Raw genomic sequence first — 17926 nt, forward strand, 5'->3', positions numbered from 1 at the left:
ATATGCTGGAATATTTAGCGGTTGCCATGTCGTGTTTGGAGAGCCCCTGTGTGCATAAACATTGGAGCTCCTCCACAAGTGACCCCATTTTGGAAACTAGACCCCCCAAGGAACTTATCTAGATGCATAGTGATCACTTTGAACCCCCAGGTACTTCACAAATTGATCTGTAAAAAAAATAAATACTTTTTTTTCACAAACATTTTCTTTTAGCCTCAGTTTTTTCATTTTCACATGGGCAACAGGATAAAATGGATCCTAAAATTTGTTGAGCAATTTCTCCTGAGTGCACAGATACCTCATATGTGGTCATAAACTACTGTTTGGGTGCACGGCATGGCCCGGAAGGCAAGGAGCACCATTTGACTTTTTGAATGGAAAATTAGCTCCACTCGTTATCGGACACCATGTCGCATTTGGAAAGCCCCTGTGCACCTAAACATTGGAGCTCCCCGACAAGTGGCCCCATTTTGGAAACTAGACCCCCTAAGGAACTTATCTAGATGTGTAGGGAGCACTTTGAACCCCCAAGTGCTTCACAAAAGTTTATAACACAGAGCAGTGAAAATAAAAAAAAATTTTTTTTCCTCAAAAATGATTTTTAGCACACTATTTTTAATTTTCACAAGGCTAACAGGAGAAATTGGACCACAAATCTTGTTGTCCAGTTTGTCCTGAGTACGCTGGTACCCCATATGTGGGGGAGAACCACTGTTTGGGCACACGGCAGGGCTCAGAAGGGAAGGAGCGCCATTTGACTTTTTGAAATGCAAATTACTTCCAATCGTTAGCGGACACCATGTCGTGTTTGGAGAGCCCCTGTGTGCCTAAACATTGGAGCTCCCCCACAAATGACCCCATTTTGGAAACTAGACCCCCTAAGGAACTTATCTAGATGTGTAGTGAGCACCTTGAACCCTCAAGTGCTTCACAAAAGTTTATGACGCAGAGCCGTGAAAATAAAAAAAAAAAATTTTCCCTCAAAAAATTATTTTTTAGTGCGCAATTTTTTATTTTCACAAGGGTACCAGGATAAATTAGACCACAAAATTTGTTGTCCAGTTTGTCCTGAGTATGCTGGTACCCCACATGTGGGGGGAACCACTGTTTGGGCACACGTCGGGGCTTGGAAGGGAAGTAGTGACATTTTGAAATGCTGACTTTGATGGAATGGTCTGCGGGTGTCATGTTACATTTGCAGAGCCCCTGATGTACCTAAACTGTGGAACCCCCCCACAAGTGACCCCATTTTGGAGACTAGACCCCCCAAGGAACTTATCTAGATGTGTGGTGAGCACCTTGAACCCCCAAGCGCTTCACAGAAGTTTATAACGCAGAGCCGTGAAAATAATTTTTTTTTTTTTTCCACAAAAAAAAAATGATTTTTAGCCAGCAATTTTTTTTTCACAGGGGTAGCAGGATAAATTGGCACCAAAAGTTGTTGTACAGTTTGTCCTGAGTACGCTGATACCTCATATGTGGGTGGGGACCACTGTTTGGGTACACGTCGGGGCTCGGAAGGGAAGTAGTGACATTATGAAATGCTGACTTTGATGGAATGGTCTGCGGGCATCATGTTACATTTGCAGAACCCCTGATGTACCTAAACTGTGGAACCCCCCCACAAGTGACCCCATTTTGGAAACTAGACCCCCCAAGGAACTTATCTAGATGTGTGGTGAGCACCTTGAACCCCCAAGTGCTTCACAGAAGTTTATAACGCAGAGCCGTGAAAATAAAAAATATTTTATTTTCCTCAAAAAAAATGATTTTTAGCTAGCAATTTTTTTTTTCACAAGGGTAGCAGGATAAATTGGACCCCAAAAGTTGTTGTCCAGTTTGTCCTGAGTACGCTGGTGCCCCATATATGGGGGGGAACTATTGTTTGGGCACACGTAAGGGCTCGGAATGGAAGTAGTGGCGTTTTGAAATGCAGACTTTGATGGAATGGTCTACGGTCGTCATTACGTTTGCAGAGCCCCTCATGTGCCTAAACAATAGAAACCCCCCACAAGTGACCCCATTTTGGAAACTAGACCTCCCAAGTAACTTATCTAGATGCCTGGTGAGCACTTTGGACCCCCAAATGATTCACAGAACTTTATAACGCAGAGACGTGAAAATTAAAAAAAAAAAATTTTTCCACAAAAATATTTTTTTAGCCCCCAATTTTTTATTTTCCCAAGGGTACCAGGAGAAATTAGACCCCCAAAGTTGTTGTGCAATTTTTCCTGAGTACGCTGATACCCCATATGTTGGGGTAAACCACTGTTTGGGCACACGTCGGGGCTTGGAAGGGAGGAAGCACCGTTTAACTTTTTGAACGCAAAATTGGCTGGAATCAATGGTTGCACCATGTCGCGTTTGGTGACCCCCCGATGTGCCTAAACAGTGGAAACCCCTCAATTCTAACTCCAGCCCTAACCCCATCACACCCCTAACCACAGCCCTAACCCCAACACATCCCTAACCCTAATTCCAACCCTAACCATAACCCTAACCCCAACAGACCCCGAACCCTAATCCCAACCCTAACCATAACCCTAACCACAAGCCTAACCCTAATTCCAACCCTAACCCTAATTCCAACCCTAACCCTAATTCCATCCCTAACCCTCTTTCCAACCCTAACCCTTTCCAACCCTAACCCTCTTTCCAACCCTAACCCTCTTTCCAACCCTAACCCTCTTTCCAACCCTAACCCTCTTTCCAATCCTAACCCTAACCCTCTTTCCAACCCTAACCCTCTTTCCAACCCTAACCCTAACCCTCTTTTCAACCCTAACCCTCTTTTCAACCCTAACCCTAACCCTCTTTTTAACCCTAACCCTAACCCTAACCCTCTTTTCAACCCTAACCCTAACCCTAATGGAAAAATAAAAATAAAAATATTTTCTTTATTTTATTAGTTCTGCCTACCTATAGGGGTGATAATCGGGGGGTTTATTTACTTTTTCTTTCATTTTGATCACTGTGATAGTGATCAAAATGAAAGAATGGAATCTGCAGCCGGCAGATTCGGGCGGGCGCACTGCGCATGCGCCCGCCATTTTCAAAGATGGCGGCGCCCATCATCCGGACCCGAGGGACACCGGGAGGGACGGGGGGACTCAGGAGGTACCGGGGGGGGTGAGGGGGGATTGGAGCCTGGCGGGGAGCAGAGGGAATGGGAGGGGGGCAGATGATGACAGCGGCGGCAGATCGCCGCTGTCATTCAGTTGCGGGGGGGCGATCGCCGGTGGGGGGGGTGGAATCGGTGTCTCCAGCCATGTCCGATGCTACAGCAGCGTCGGACATGGCTGGATTGTAATATTTCATCAATTTTCATTGATGAAATATTACTATCGCTCTGATTGGCTGTTTCACTTTTAACAGCCAATCAGAGCGATCGTAGCCACGTGGGGGCGAAGCCACGCCCCCTGTGGTGAATTACAAAGCCCCCTGTATCTGCGGGTCGGGTGACCTTTCAGTGTCCCCGGTCACCCGACCCGCAGGGGGGCTTTGAAGTCATGACGCCACATAGGCGTCACTGGTCAGATTTGAACTAGGTTTCATGACGCCTATGTGGCGTCATTGGTCGTGAAGGGGTTAAGGTTGGTGATATGGTGTGGTTATCATCAAAAAATATTGCTATGAAGGTGGCTTCTCCTAAGTTTAAGCCTAGATTTATTGGACCTTACAAGATTTTGGAGATTATTAATCCGGTCTCTTTTCGTTTGGCTCTTCCTGTCACATTTAAAATCCATAATGTATTCCATAAGTCTTTGTTGAAGAGGTTTGTTGAACCTGTTGTTCCGGGGGTGGCACCTCCAGACCCTGTATTGGTTGAAGGTAACATGGAATATGAGGTAGAGAAAATACTGGATTCCCGTCTGGCTAGACGGAGACCCCAGTATTTGGTTAAGTGGAAGGGTTATGGTCAGGAGGATAATTCCTGGGTCTCTGCCTCTGATATTCATGCCAAAAGATTGGTGCGTGCCTTTCATCGGGCTCACCCTGATCACCCTGGTGGCATGGTTGAGGGTTCGGTGACCCCTCCTCAAGGGGGAGGTACTGTTGTGAGTTCATTTTCCCCTTCACCACTGAGGCCCGATGAACTCCCTCTTCTGGTAAAGAAAGGTAGTGAGCCTGATTATCAAGCACCTGAGACTAATGATGATGATTGGCTGAGTGGAGTTACTGACTGGATATAAGGCCTCCGACGCCCTTCTGCCCTGCGGGTGATTTCTCTGAGGGATTCTTGGAGACCAGTCTGAATTCCTGCTCTTCTAAAGCTAAGTTTTCTGCTCAGCTTTTTGCATTTGTGCTTTGACTTTGTTTTGCTTTGTTTTCTGGATTTCTGCCATTCCCTGCTGGGGTGAGCTGAATTCCTTTAGCTCTGTCTTCAGAAAATACCTGAGTGCTGATATAGTTTTTGAAGCCTAGCTGCTTCAGGGTCTTTTTCCATATCAGCCTGTTGGCTTATGTCTTTGATAGGGTTTTGGCAGATTGCAGACAGCAACCTTCCTTTCCTGTCCTGTTTAGTTAGCTTGGGCCCCATCGTTTGCTCAGCCTATCTTTCTATCTTTGTGAGTGTTTTTTCATCTTGCTTCACCGTCATTATATGTTGGGGGCTGCCTTTTACTTTGGGGTCTACTCTGGGGCAGTTTAGATTTCCTTTTCTGTCTTTAGGCTATTTAGTTCTCTGGCTGTGATCGAGGGGTCTAGGGCTCCGTAGGAACCCCCCACGGCTACTGCTAGTTGTGTTGATAGGTTCAGGGGTCTGCAATCTGATAGTTGCCAACTTCTCTGGTTTTCTGGACGTAGCTTCTATTTTTGTGTCTGCCTCCTACGGTGACTCTATCATAACACGTGCCTCTTTAGTTTTCTTTCAGATCTTCGCTGCTTGATCGTCGGCGAATATCTGCTGCACCTGAAGTGGAGAAGATTGCGGCTCGGCTCTTGCCAGGCGACGTCTGGTCTCTTGGTCTTGAGCGGCGTAGGGTGCAGGTCCTGCTCTTCACTGATGCAGCTGGATCTCTGGGTCTTCCAGAGCGTAGTCTGAACCTTGTCAGATGTTGATCGACACCCTGGTGGTGCAAACTTTCCGATGAGGTTTGTCACACTGGCCCCAGTGCCATCCCTGATCCACGTTTCTCCTCTCTTTCTCTTGGTATCAAATCTGTGTGTGGTTTGGTGCACAGAGCTTTTATATCCCAGGGCTCCATCATGCGAGTCACCTGACTAGGTCTAGGATATGAAGCTGCTCCATATGTAATTCTTCAGATACAAATTGGTTCCACTTGATTGCATCCCAGCCAGCAAATGGCAGGGTCCAATGGCCTAAATAGGAACCCACTGCTCTGGGAATTTGTTCAGCTCACACCGGCAATATATTCCGCAAACATTTTCCTGTCGTAGTTGGGGCCAATAGACCAACCGTTGCAACCAACAAAAGGTCTTCTCCACACCAAAGTGAGCACCTCTCCCATGAGCTTCTTTAGCCAGCTGCATCACCAATGTCTCTGTAGCCGCCACCTAACACTGAACTTTCGAGGAAGCTGAATTCTTCGGCCCAGCAGGTCATCTCTCAGGAGTAGCCTTTTCCACTGGCCAAAGATCTGCATGATGCTTTCGGGTAAAGCAGTCCTAGCCTCCTGATCAGCCCTTTGCCCCAGAGTGACCCATTTCCTTAGTTTTGCCAGCTCTGAGTCAGACTGTTGCAGATTTATCCTTTCATCTTGTGAAAGACCCAAAATCTGGGTGGGCCTGGACCTTTCTCTAGACATCAGGGTGGTTATTACATCCTCAGCAAATCGATTGAAGTCCGAAATCTTGTCGCATTCCAGCTCTCCATCCACGTCTCTCTTCAAACCAGCTCAGGTGACCCGAGACAGGGCGTCTGCATGCGTGTTCTGGGACTTATACCAGTAGGAGACCTTGTACTTGTATTTGGACTTTCTTGTGACCCACTGCTGCTCTAGATTTGCATTTTCCAGGTGGGCCAGGGGGTTGTTGTCTATTTGCATGTGTATTTCTGACCCCGACAAATACTCCGCCTGCCTGTAGCACCCCCCTTCCCTAGTGGTTGACACTTTCATGTCTCTTATGAATTCTTCTTGATATTTTTAATTGTACTAATTAAACATTGACTTTTAAGAAGTTCCGGTCTCCGTGCATTGGACTTCTAAGATGACAAAGTGTGTCCCAGGTATTCAATTTCCAGCTTAAGCAAGTGACACTTCCGAAGCTTGACTTTTAACCTGTGTCTTTAAAACCACCCCACTACTTATTCCAGCCTGTTAAGGTGATCTTCAACCATGGTGAAATAAATGATTATGTCAATTAGATACATCAGAGTGACTTTGAAATTCAGCTCGCCCAAGTGTCATGAAAATATGAACCATTTTCCAGGGGTTCGAGTACACATACAGTACTTTCTGCTGTAACTACTGGAACACACACACTGCCCTTCCGCCCCCAATAGGTTTGTACAATACACACACAAGCTGCAGCGTCCAACCCCCTCCTTTTCTCCCTGCCAGCACTGTGTAATTCTATCTCGCTCTTTCCCCCCTCCCTCGAGAATGTGTGTGTGATTCCCCTCATGCCTCCCTCGGGAATGTGGTGTGATCAGAAACCATCCTTTGTCTAAAAGCACATGTTTCCTTTGTGTATCTCAGATCAAATATAATGGCGTAGAATATTCATAGAAGCAGGAAGCTTATATTTCTGGAAACTGCAGGGTTAGAGCTATCGACCGGTGGGTTTTGAAGCTTTTGGTGTCTATCCGGAATCAAGAAAAGGGTTCCTGCTGTCCACTAGCCTGCAGGTAGTTCACGTTTGGTATCAAAAGAAAGCTCATTTCGTTATAAGAAAAATGGTAGTCCTGCCGTCTCCTTACGAGCCTCGCAGCCAGAGTTATGGTTGTCATAAGGTTTTAGTAACTTCTGAAAAGGGGAGTGCATTCCATAGCTCAGCCCTCCCCCTGAGGTCATCCAGGGGGAAGACCCTTAGTTTTGGGCAAAAGGTATAAAGCTCAGAGGCCCAGACAAAGGGGGTCTTTTGCCCATGGAACCAGCTATGGAAAGCTGTGCATTTTTACCTGTCGCTCTGGGAAGTTTCCCCTTCCCATCTCCCATATGGCATGCCATTGACTGAGATATGTAAGTTCCTTCTTTTAATCCATGTTATTTTGTAATTGCCAGTGTATCTTTTTAGATTTTTGTAAACACTGCCTATCTTTTTTGGAGTAAAGCTATAAAACTTTACTAGCTTCGTTTTCCTTGCTCTAAACGTATTGCCACGTCCTCTGGGCTAAATTCACTCTACTGTTGGGTTGGCTCCTGAACAGATATTGATTTTAATATCAGAACAAGGAGCTGCTGGCAGTAAAGTGTGTCCTGGGGTATTTGGGGAGACTCTGGCAGTGACAGATGGAGGTTATTATGTATGTATTACCCGCCTGAGACTGGGGACATACTGTTGTGAATTCGCTTTCTGGCCTACCTCTGGTTACTGCTGAAGGTGGTGGAGCTGGTCAGGTTGACGGAGGGGTTGCGCGTTCTCTTTCTGGGCTCCCTCTGGTGGTTACTGGAGGTAATGGAGCTGATCTGATTAACAGAGGCTTGCCACTTGATAATGAGGACGATTGGAGATCTGGGGTTTCAGACTGGATTTAAGACAGCCGACTCTCTCTATCCCTGCTGGTGATTTTTTCCTGCCTCCTGAGGTCTTAGTTTTCAGCTCAGTCCCTGCATGCTCAGCTAAGTGTTTTTTTTGCTATTCTGTTCACATTTGATCTGGTTTTGTCTATTTCAGTTTTGTGTGGGTCAGCCAGCTCCGGCTGGGGCTGAGCTGAATCACCATCCATATGTTACTGCTTGTGCCAGTTTGTTTTTGTCCCTTATTAGATTGGCCTCTTTTTGCTCTGCTTTCAAAATATACCAGAGTGCTGATATAGTGAGCAAATTCGTGTGACTTCAGTATTTTATTTTTGCATCAGACGTGTTGGACCTTTTTGCAGGGTTTTTTGCGTGATTGCACACAGTGTCTTTCCTTTCCTGTCCTGTCTAGTCAGTGTGGGCCCCATCGTTTGCTCAGTCTATTTTCCTACCTGCGTTTGTGTATTCATCTTGTCTCACTGACAATATATGTTTGGGGGCTATCTATTCCTTTGGGGTCTGCTCTGGGGCAGTTTAGATTTCCCCTTTCTTGCTTTAGGCTTAGTTAGCTCTCCGGCTGTGCCGAGGCGTCTAGGATCATACGTACGCTCCACGGCTACTGCTAGTTGTGTGGATAGGATCAGGGGTCTGCAATCCGCTTAGTTACCAACCTCTCTAGTTTTCTGTGGCTTAGCTTGGGCTTGCTCTACTCCTCGGTGACCCAATCATAACAGAATCACCAGCCAAACCGCAGACTCTAGGGTACTCAAAAGAAGGAAAGAATTGTAAAAAAAAAAAAAAAAGTGTCAGAATTTTTAATATATTTTTTCCCTCTTTTTCTCTGGGGCCGTAGGAGGATTTTTTCTTTAATGGAGATTAAGCAATTGTCTGATCGTGTTGAGCAACTCGCTGCTGAAGTGTGGGGAATTTCTGCCTATCTCGCTCAATCATCTGCTGTTGAACCAAAAATCCCTACTCCTGATGTGTTTTCTGGAGATCGGTCTAAATTTTTGAATTTTAAGAATAATTGTAAACTATTTCTTGCCTTGAAGCCTAACTCATCGGGGAGCTCTGTGCAGCAGGTTAAAATTGTCATCTCCTTGTTGCGCGGCGATCCCCAGGATTGGTCTTTTTCTCTGACACCTGGAGATCCTATTCTGACTAATGTCGACACATTTTTTCAAGCCTTGGGGTTGTTGTATTATGAACCTAATGCTATTGATCAAGCTGAGAAAACCTTCTTGGCATTGAACCAGGGTAAGGATTCTGCAGAGTTATATTGTCAAAAATTCCGAAAGTGGGTGGTCCTTACTAAATGGAATGACGATGCCCTAGCAGCTCTCTTTTGGAAGGGTTTGGCAGAAACCGTAAAAGATGTTATGGTGGGATTTCCTGTTCCCTCTGGTCTTGACGATTCTATGTCATTGGCCATACAAGTTGATTGGCGTTTACGTGAACGTAAAACTACACGAGAGGCGTTGCCGCCTTTTGAATGAATGTCTGAACCCATGCAATGTGATAGGGTTTTGTCTAGGGCGCAATGTCAGGAGTTTAGAAGGCATAATAAGCTGTATTTTTTCTGTAGAGACGCCTCTCATGCTATTTCTGTCTGCCATAAACGAGAAAAACGTTTTGCTCACACATTTCCCGTGGGCAGTGTACAGCCTAAGTTCCGTTTGGCAATTACTCTGATCTGCTCCTTGTCTACATTTTCCACTAAGGCTTTTGTAGATTCAGGAGCAGTTTTGAATCTGATGGATTTAAACTTTGCTAAACGGTGTGGTTTTCCCATGATACCCCTGCAAACTCCTATCCCTTAGAGGGGTATTGATGCTACTACTTTGGCGGAGAATAAACCCCAGTTTTGGACCCAGGTGATAATGCGGGTCGCCCCGGACCACCAAGAAAATTGTAAATTTTTGGTGGTGCACAATTTGCATGATACTATTGTTCTGGGTTTTCCCTGGTTGCAAACTCATAATCCTGTTTTGGATTGGAAATCTGTGTCTGTGGTGAGTTGGGGTTGTCAATGTGTTCTTAGCGACACTCCTTTTTTCTCCACCTCTCCTCAGTCTCATGATATTCCTGATTATTTGGCTGATTTTTCTGATGTATTTAGTTAGAGTAAGTCTGCATCGTTGCCTCCTCATAGGAGTTATGACAGTGCAATTAAGTTAATGCCCGGGTGTAAATTTCCCAAGGATCGACTTTTCAACTTATCGGTACCCGAACATGAAGCTATGCGATCTTATATCAAGGAGTCGTTGGAGAAGGGTCATATTAGACCATCCTCTTCACCTTTAGGTGCTGGTTTTTTTTTGTGGCCAAGAAAGATGGTTCGTTAAGGCCTTGTATAACTATCGATCCCTTAACAAAATCACTGTTAAATATCATTACCCATTACCTCTGATTTCTGATTTATTTTCCAAAGTTAAAAGTGCCTGTTGGTTTACAAAGCTTGACCTAAGGGGGGGCGCATAATCTTATTCGCATCAAGCACGGGGATGAATGGAAGACGGCGTTTAATACTCCGGAGGGACATTTTGAGTACCTGGTGATGCCTTTTGGGCTCACTAATGCCCCCGTCTGTCTTCCAATCTTTTATGAACGATATTTTCCGGGACTTTGTGGATAAGTTTTTGATCATTTATCTGGATGATATTTTGATCTTTTCCAGTGATTGGGATTCTCATGTGGAACATGTCTGGACTGTGTTCCGGATTTTGAGGGAAAATTCTCTGTATGTTAAGGGATCGAAGTGCCTCTTTGGTGTACAGAGAATTTCATTTTTGGGATTCCTTTTGTCCCCGTCAGCTATTGAAATTGAGCCGGCCAAGGTACAAGCCATTTATGATTGGGTTCATCCCACTTCTTTGAAGGCTCTCCAGAAGTTTTTGGGTTTTGCTAATTTCTGCCGTAAATTTATAAGTAATTTTTATGGTATTGTCAGACCACTAACTGATCTGACCAAAAAGGGCGCTGATGTGGTGAATTGGTCTCCAGAGACAGTCTCGGCATTTTAGGAGCTTAAGCGGAGATTCACTTCTGCTCCAGTTCTACGGCAACCTGATGTCTCACTTTCAGGTGGAGGTAGATGCTTCTGAGATTGGTGCAGGAGGTGTTTTGTCCCAAAAAGACCCTGTGACTTCTAAGATGAATCCCTGTGCCTTCTTTTCTCGAAAGTTCTCCCCATCTGAACGCAACTATGACGTGGGGAATCGGGAATTGTTGGCCATGAAATGGGCATTTGAGGAGTGGAGACATTGGTTGGAGGGAGCTAGACATCAAGTTGCGGTCCTCACCGATCACAAGAATATGATTTATCTGGAGTCGGCCAAACGCTTGAATCCTAGACAGGCTAGATGGGCCTTGTTTTTCACGCGTTTTAATTTTGTGGTCTCTTTTCTTCTGGGCACTAAGAATGTTAAGGCAGACGCCCTTTCTGGGAGTTTCTTTGCCGATTCTCTTAATGTGACCGAGCCTACTACCATCCTAGGTGAGGGGGTAGTTCTTTCTGCCATTTCGCCCGATTTGAGACGCGCCCTGGAGGAATTTCATAAGGATAAAATGTTATTCTCGGGCTTACTGTGCGCTGCTTGACCAGGATAAAATCACCACAATGTGAGAAATTTAACCATTTAATTCCCAACGCGTTTCAAAGTGTGAACCACTTCTTCCTCAGGGGTTGACATCAGATGTGCAGCAGGCTGACAGCGGGTTTATATGCTTATACCTTTCCTGGAAAGGGTGAGTAGACCTTTACTATATCTATTCAATTGTCCACCAGATAAGACCCTATTGCGCTTTTCTGTTTCCTAGTTTTATTATACTGGAGGAATTTCAGGAGGATAAACCTGAGCGTTGCCCTATGGGAAAATTGTATGTTCCTGACCAGTGGAGAAAGAGAGTGATGTCTGAAATTCATTGCTCCGCATTGGCTGGTCATCCAGGTATTTTTGGTACCATAGATTTGGTGAGTCCGTCCTTTTGGTGGCCTGCCTTATCTCATGATGTCAAGAATTTTGTACAATCCTGTGGGACTTGTTCTAAGGTCTAAACCCTGTTCTCGTTCTAGTGGGTTGCTGATGCCCCTGCCGGTGCCCATGAGGCCATGGACCCATATCTCAATGGATTTTATTTCTGATCTTCCTGTCTCTCAGAGAATGACTGTTATCTGGGTGGTCTGTGATAGATTTTCGAAGATGGTCCATCTTGTACCACTCCCAAAGTTGCCATCTTCCGCTGAGTGCCCTTGTTTTTACAACAGGTGGTTGGGTTACAAGGGATTCCTGAGAACATTGTGTCCGACAGAGGAGTTCAGTTTGTTTCCAGATTCTGGAAAGCCTTTTTTTCCAGTCTGGGAATTCAGTTATCCATCTCCTCCGCGTTTCATCCCCAGACCAATGGACAGACTGAGAGAACAAACCAGACCTTGGAGTCTTATTTAAGATGTTTTATATCTGCTTATCAGAATGACTGGGTCTCATTTTTGCCCTTGGCCGAATTCGCGCTAAACAATAGAGCTAGTTCTGCCACTTTGATGTCGTCCTTTTTCTGTAACTTTGGGTTTCATCCTCGATTTTCTTCAGGGCAAGTGGAATCTTCGACCTGCTCAAGTGTGGTCACTGTGGTAGAGAGAATGCAGCAGATTTGGGACCAAGTGGTGGATAAGTTGTCCCTCTCTCAGGAAAAAGCCCAATGGTTTTCCAACCAGCATAGGACCATTGGTCCCCGGTTTGGAGTGGGTGATATGGTTTGATTGTCGTCAAGGAATATTCCTATGAAGGTTGCGTCTCCACAGTTCAAGCCAAGATTCATTGGACCTTATAAGATTTTGGAGATTCTTAATCCTGTTTCTTTTCAATTGGGTCTTCCAGCTACGTTTAAGATCCATAACGTGTTTCATAAATCTGTTGAATAGGTTTGTGGAGCCGGTAGTTCCTATGGCGGCGTCTCCTGACCCTGTATTGGTTAAAGGCAATGTGGAATATGAGGTAGAGAAAATATTGGATTCTCGTTTGGCTAGACGGAGACTCCAGTACTTGGTCAATGGAAGGGTTATGGCCAGGAGGATAATTCTTGGGTCTCTGCTTCTGACATTCTGTGACATTTCAGGAGCAGATAACGTCTAAGAGTGGACCCTCTAGGTCGCGGATCTGGAGCCCCTGGGCCGAGCACGCCAGGTGATGACCGACCCCTATACAGGGATCGTTAGGGGCAGGACCACAGAGGTCAGAACCGCGACAGCCGGTACCAAGAGGGGCGGCTCACAGGAGGCACGGATGGGTGTATGGGAACTGGGTACCAGGAACACAAGGAGTGTACACGGAAGTGCGCAAACTACAGATAGTGCGAGACAGGTAGCCGTGAGCACATATGGCGTATAGCGAGTAATACGTCCGGAGGTAAACAAAGCAGGACGCGTGCCAGGAGCACGACAGAGTACTGAATGGAGCAACAGTCGTGCCAGGAGGTGTTACAGAGCACAGGGACAGAGTACCAGGAGGTACGACAGAGCAAGGGACAGAGACAGGATACTAGAGTGTGCCAAGAGGCACTACTGAGCATGAAGCAACGTAAAAGTTCAGAGCAAGTGCTAGGAGCACAATAGAATACCAGACAGAGCAGAGGACCTGAGAACAGAGCACAGCCTGACTGGGACTAAGCAGTCCCAGCCAGGAAGCACAACAATAATCAGGCACCTCCCATAGGGGAGGATGGCCTGATATAGCACATGACCAAGACAGGTTCCGGGTCAGATCCTAGCCAGAAAGCACATGACCACTACAGCTTCCGGGTCAGGTCCTCCATTACCATAGAGGAGACTGACCCAGAGACAGCACTGACAGGAGCACGCAAACGTGACATGGTGGAGCCCCTAGGACGAGAGCTGCACGTGCGCACCCGACGGAAGCCCCAGAGGGACCGTCGTACCAGAGGGAGTGACGTCGGGACCGAAGCCCCGCCTCCTGGTGAGTGCGGCATGACAGTACCCCCTCCTTTATGCCCCCGCTCTCTAGAACTGGAAAAATAGCACCTTGACACTAGGAGCGGGATCCAGACACTTCCTAACTGCATGAGGACTAATCAGATCCAGCCAGGAAGCACAACAATAATCAGGCATCTCCCATAGAGGAGGATGGCCTGATATAGCACATGACCAAGATAGGTTCCGGGTCAGATCCTAGCCAGAAAGCACATGACCACTACAGCTTCCGGGTCAGTTCCTCCATTACCATAGAGGAGACTGACCCGGAGACAGTACTGACAGGAGCGCGCAAGCGCAAACGTGACATGGAGGAGCCCCTAGGACGAGAGCTGCATGTGCGCACCCGACGGAAGCCCCGGAGGGACCGCTGTACCAGAGGGAGTGACGTCGGGACCGAAGCCCCGCCTCCTGGTGAGCGCGGCATGACACATTCATGCCGATAGATTGGTTTGTTCTTATCATCGGGCCCATCCTGATCGGCCTGGTGGCGTGGATGAGGGTTCGGTGACCCCTCCTCAAGGGGGGGTACTGTTGTGAATTCGCTTTCTGGCCTACCTCTGGTTACTGCTGAAGGTGGTGGAGCTGGTCAGGTTGACGGAGGGGTTGCGAGTTCTCTTTCTGGGCTCCCTCTGGTGGTTACTGGAGGTAATGGAGCTGATCTAATTAACAGAGGTTTGCCACCTGATAATGAGGACAACGATTGGAGATCTGGGGTTTCAGACTGGATTTAAGACAGCCGACTCCCTTTTTCCCTGCTGGTGATTTTTCCTGCCTCCTGAGGTCTTAGTATCCAGCTCAGTCCCTGCATGCTCAGCTAAGTGTTGTTTTGCTATTCTGTTCACATTTGATCTGGTTTTGTCTATTTCAGTTTTGTGTGGGTCAGCCAGCTCCGGCTGGGGCTGACCATATGTTACTGCTTGTGCCAGTTTGTTTTTGTCCCTTATTAGATTGGCCTCTTTTTGCTCTGCTTTCAGAATATACCAGAGTGCTGATATAGTGGGTGAATTCGTGTGACTTCAGTATTTTTGCATCAGACGTGTTGGACCTTTTTGCAGGGTTTTTTGCATGATTGCACACAGTGTCTTTCCTTTCCTGTCCTGTCTAGTCAATGTGGGCCCCATTGTTTGCTCAGTCTATTTTCCTACCTGCGTTTGTGTTTTCATCTTGTCTCACCGACAATATATGTTTGGCGGCTATCTATTCCTTTGGGGTCTGCTCTGGGGCAGTTTAGATTTCCCCTTTCTTGCTTTAGGCTTAGTTAGCTCTCCGGCTGTGCCGAGGCATCTAGGATCATTGTAGGCATGCTGCACGGCTACTGCTAGTTGTGTGGATAGGATCAGGGGTCTGCAATCCGCTTAGTTACCAACCTCTCTGGTTTTCTGTGGCTTAGCTTGGGCTTGCTCTCCTCCTCCTTGGTGACCCAATCATAACACATACATACCGCCCTCCCTGCAGAGTGTCCAATAGCCAGTACATGACCAGGCAGCCCTTCTGGCGACTACTTGTCCTAGGTGCAGTTCCTTGACTAACATGAGGGTAAGGGGGGCACCAGAGAGCTGCAAGTTCCAAACCAGGAACTGAAGGTAGGATCGTGAAATTAGATCCCTGACACCAAGCATCTCTCTGTCAAATGCCGAAAGGTCCCCGATGCATTCAGTCCAAAAGGCAACCAATATTCCGGAGATCACTTCTTCCCCATCAATCGGTTCAATTTGGGCATCCACACCCTCTAAGGATATATGGCATAGTAAGTACAGTTTGTCCCACCGGCTGTGTCATCATGGCCTCTAGAGGTATCAACACTTGCAGAGGGTAACTTCTGAATTTGGCTGACTCGCACAAGTTATTGAAACATCTTCTTACTGGCCAGATCATGGTGGCACAGGTCCAGTTGTTTTTATCTGGGCCATTGGCCAAGAATTAATCCACTTCATTTAACACATTCATGCCCAGAGTTAAAGTGGATCCTCTCCTTCTGGATCCCTTTACCAGCACTATGCCTTTTCGGACCAGATCTTTTCCACACACCCATACAAACATCCACACTACTTCCGCTACCGGGATAGGTAAATGGTTGGCCACCACCAGCCAGATGGTTGTTAAGGATATGTAACTGACAATATACAAAATGAATGATTATATACAAAATGAACACATATGAATCAAAGAGACTGATTATATGTCTACGTGCTACGTTTTTCTCCATGTGCACGTAAATCTTTTTGATATACAATTTGGCCACTGACAATTAAGATGATCACACAGCTTTAGTGTGACCCTAACATGGTGTGTTCTTTTCTGGAGCAAGCAACTTTAGGAAAGTGTCTCTAGAAATATGCCTCAAGTGTAGTGGTCACTTGAGACCCTGTGTCCATCAAGCAGCGAATGCGCTGCCCATTGAATTCAGCCCAGGTTAAGGGTTTCTTGGAGACAATATTCTTGGAGTCCCATTCTCTGCACTTCAAGGCTTGAAACCTCACTGTATTTTCAACGACAGTGGGGTGCATCAGTCTCCTGAGATATGTACTCTTCCATAGCAAGTCTAAAAATCTGGCTCACATTCCACTGGTGGGTTAGGGACATGGCGTAACAGGGCTCGAGAGAAACTGATTTTGGTCTCCTTTCACATTGGGCAGTGAGGGCAGGAGGGGAATGCTGGAGGGTCCTATTGATACTGCATAGCTAACCTAAGATATCCTGTGTTTATGTATCTCTCTGGGTCTGGGCTCAGTGTGGGTTGCCTCAGGGGTGGCCACATCATGGCTCCAGCCTGTTCCGGTCAGGAAAGGGGCCTCTCTTTATAGGACTCTAGCTTCGGCCCTGACCTCAAGAAAGCTAAGGTCAGATTGGTACAGTTTTACACAGATACGCCACTGTCCACATGTGTCCAGGGAGGCATGGGGAGTGAGAGGATGTGGCCCAAGCAGTCACTGGCATGGCACCACATTCGCCCACACTAGCACCAGTGCCTGGTCAACTCAGTAGGACTGCCACCAGTTCCTCATTCAATATATGCCTGGACTGTTAGCAGGGTTATATCGGACCAGAAACCACCCCCGGTAGCATGGAAAATTAAACAAAGCAACGGACATGTGGATTCGTGCTAATAACTACATAGAGAACCCAAAAATAACAACAATGGGAGGGCAAAAACTGAAAATAAGATAAACACCAGAATGAACCAACAGTATAAATTGCCAGTAAAAGACTAAAGTTTATTATTTATAATATATCATTAAAAATTAACAGGAAATCAATATTAAACAGGGTTGCTGCTAACCAAGCAGGGACAGCATATCACATGTGGCCAAAAAATAAATAGAATACAAATAAGACCTGTTTATAGCAGGGCCAATAATGCCAGGATAAGAACAGGGGATACAGTGTTCCCAATAGTACAACATATCAGGCAGAGAAGGTATGAAAAAGGCACTTACATGACTAGATGTTGTGTTTGTATGGTTCCCCACCGCCCCAATGCACATTTCGCTTCTTCGTCAGGACGAAGTGGTAGGGCAAAAAATATGAGCAGATGCGTCATGCCAATTACCAGGTGATGTTCGTTAATGTGTATGCTGGACCTCAGGGGGTATCGGCTTACAGCTGGGTCCAAGGTCCTTCACAGCACATTACTCAACATGATCCCCTGTTCAAAGTGGACCATGTGCATCAGAGAGAGAGAGAGAGACCACATGGCCTTTCACTAGCTTTTATCCCCTTTGAGTCACTCCCTTTGTGCCCTCTGGACTGATCCTAAATCCCCTCCCCTGATAGTTTGTAATTAAATCTACCAAAATCTAGGAAAGATCATAACTCCTTTCTGGATGGTCCTAGGCAGTCGGTTCTGGCAGCATCAAATCCGGCCAGGCCACTGCTATGCATTAATACCAAACACAGCTTTACTACCTGGCTTCTAGTAGCTGTTCTATGTATCTCCATATGCCTAGGTGCTAGAACGGATCAAGACCCTGGAAGGCATTTGGTCCAGTCTGGGGATCTCAGAAATATACACAATGTATGGCTAGGACACATAGTATCCCCATAACTCATTATTGAATCATAGCTGACTTAACAAAGCACTTTTGACCACATGGCAGCAGCCTTTTGTTCTGCTCTGATCTAGTCAAGGTGTGAGAGATCTGTCACTCACAGTCATTTGACTCTCTGTTACAACTGCACACTGAAGGGATTTTATAATCCCATGCCAAAAACGATACAAATGATTGACATGGAATTGTATCGCCAATATTATTCACACAGTCAATGCACAATATAATTCTGTTTAAATACAAAA

General features: G+C 46.2%; 1 long non-coding RNA gene across 1 annotated transcript in view; it reads right to left on the minus strand.

Annotated features, from left to right (window-relative positions):
• LOC141059203 (uncharacterized) overlaps window positions 1-17320 on the minus strand; it is a 37448-nt gene extending 20128 nt beyond the window's left edge. Inside the window, exon 1 of the long non-coding RNA XR_012222400.1 lies at window positions 17070-17320. This is a non-coding gene — a long non-coding RNA (uncharacterized lncRNA). The remainder of the gene's footprint in view (window positions 1-17069) is intronic.
• Window positions 17321-17926: the final 606 nt, after the last annotated feature.

The sequence above is a fragment of the Dendrobates tinctorius genome, unplaced genomic scaffold (assembly GCF_039654945.1).
Source record: "Dendrobates tinctorius isolate UK_male_01 unplaced genomic scaffold, ASM3965494v1 ptg000224l, whole genome shotgun sequence".
In the NCBI taxonomy this organism is placed as follows: Eukaryota; Metazoa; Chordata; class Amphibia; order Anura; family Dendrobatidae; genus Dendrobates; species Dendrobates tinctorius.